This window comes from Megascapheus bottae, chromosome 1 (genome assembly GCF_031878675.1).
Source record: "Megascapheus bottae isolate mThoBot1 chromosome 1, mThoBot2.hap1, whole genome shotgun sequence".
NCBI classification, from domain to species: Eukaryota; Metazoa; Chordata; class Mammalia; order Rodentia; family Geomyidae; genus Megascapheus; species Megascapheus bottae.
This window is the reverse complement of record NC_143509.1, coordinates 38199512-38201991: the sequence shown is the minus strand read 5'-3', so window position 1 is coordinate 38201991 and position 2480 is coordinate 38199512.

Below are 2480 nucleotides of genomic sequence, written 5' to 3'. Positions count from 1 at the left end.
GGGGTGAGGAGGTGTGCAGGCCATGGCATATCTTAAGCTTTAAGGGGTTGGAGAGGTGCCTGCTGGTCTTCCAGCTGTCTCCATGGTAATCTTCATCTAGGGAAAAAAGGTCAGGTTGTCTGGTGTGGGAGCAATGGACCCAAGAATGTCAAAGTCCATTTCTATGGGTGTCTGAAAGTCCAGGATCCTCACAAGCTGTCCTCACCTAGGAGTGATGAACCCAGTAGCTCTTTCCTGCTACCTTCACAGTGGTTGGAATATTGGGAGTCACAGTGTAGGTAGGTTCACTTGAGTGCCAGGGTACTGGAAACAAGACAATGAACATGTCCCCAGATCAACTTGTAAGGCCTGTAAGGACTGGATTGAATCATGGTTAACAGTGCCAGCTGAGATAACACATGGCTTGGGGGGCCAACAATTGTTATCAGTCTCGGGCAGACAGCATTCTTTGGTTTGGAGGGGCATATAGTGTGCCCTCCCAATTTTGCACCCAAGAAAGTCCTCACAACTGGGAAGCATGCTCAACAATCCCTTAGGTGGGCACAAAGAACAGTTCCAAATCACTGTACCAATCCTGACCCAGTTTGCTTCATGGCTAACTCAGTTGCATACCAATTCTACTTGTAATCTCCATTCTTAAGATATGCTCATACCATCTACTACATACAGGAACTCTAGTATTTGTCTTTCTCTCTTTTTGTATAACAATCATTTAAGACAATTCTTTTCAGATCTTTTCTTATCCATAAGAAACTATTTTTTCTTTTTCTCAACTCCTCCCAAAACCTTTACTAGCCTTTCTCTATTTTTCATTTAAATATAGATCTCATTTATATTTGTACCTCTCACTTCTAGGCTGTTCAGCACTGGATGGAAAATTCCCTTCACCCATCCAGAGTTACCATAATGGCTGAAAAAACTAGGGGACTTTGAACTTAGCACAGATAGAATGTCCCACCACCAAGGGTCAAGTTCCAGTCCTCTCAGGAGGCAGCTGCGGGATGGTGGTGGAATCAGGCAGGCCAGAATGTGTAGCAGCAGCCTCATTTCTCAGTAGCTCCAATGGGATGTCACACCTTCTGCTGGGTCACCTGCAAATTTCAGCACAGACTGATTAGAGAAGCTTACCCTAAGGCTTGACTTTGGTGAATTCTTCCCATGATTCCCTGGTGGATTTACCTGAGCACACTCATTGTTGCAGGCTGGCACCCCATTGGTTTTTAGGACAGTATAGTGTTGAGATTCCAAAGTAATACCAAGGTGACAACTTTTAGTAACCATATTTCCTTTAAATGAGGCTAGGATTCTCTAGACAGGTATAGAAGACTTGAACCTGTAGCCATTTCTCACAAGTGCAATCTCCATTCTTGCACACCTGTTACTACTCTTTCTCATGCTTCTAATTTATCCTGTCTTACTTTTCAAAAAATGACTCTGGTCTCTTTATCTTAAGGGGGTTGATGGGCAAAGATCCATCTTCTGTAACTTCTTCAAGCTGACTCATGGACGTTGTTACCATACTTAGCCAGGGACCCACTATTACAGATGACTGTGACAAGTTCCTGCCCAGTTGACATGGACATTAGTAAGGCATGCTTACAAACTATTCTATGACCTCCTGGCTCTGATTAATTTTGAATGGCCAAGCACAAGTGACTCTAGGATCTGACACCATCTCTGCCTCCAAGCAGTGGCTTACTGCTTCTGGATGCTTGGAGTGTCTCTTCACACAGTGATAAATGTCCCATTGGCATTTCACTTGGTTGCTTGCTGGACTTGAACTCGGGGCCTAAGCGCTGTCCCTCAGCTCTCCAGCTCAAGGCTAGCTCTCTGCCACTTTTAGCTCCAAGGCAACTCTGTCTCACTAGCACTCTGCTGCTAGATTAGACACCACACTCTCACAGGGACTTTGCTTTGCCTGGGCTGGCTCAGAACTACAGTTTTCAGATCAATGAGTCCTACAAAAGGACATTTCACTCCAATTAGAAGCAACAAGGTGGTCAACTCAGAAATAGTCTCTAAGCATGATCTTACCTGGAACTTGGTAAGGACCAAAGTTACATCTGAATAAGGATCTACTGTCCTCCATAGGCCAGCTGGAAATTGCTATAAAGAGACTTATAAGAGCAAGCTAAAATAGCAATTAAGCAATTATTTTAGTAGTCGTAAGTTTTCTTTTTTTTTTCTCTTTCTTGAAACAAACATTTAGGACAACTTCACTTTCAAAGTTTGTTCAGAAACCTATTTCTAGTTTTCTTTAAAACTTTTACTAATATTTGCTTCAGCATTTAACATTCTAGCCTTTATTTGCATTTGAAGAACCCTTATGGGCTCAAGACACTCCCTCTGCCTCCAGGCCTCCTTTTAGAAGATGCATTTTATGTCTCTCTACAGTTTAGGTTACTGCCTAGAACTCCAACAACAGTTTAAACTCAAATTTTAAGTTTTTCCTTAATGCAAGAACTACAAACATCATCAAT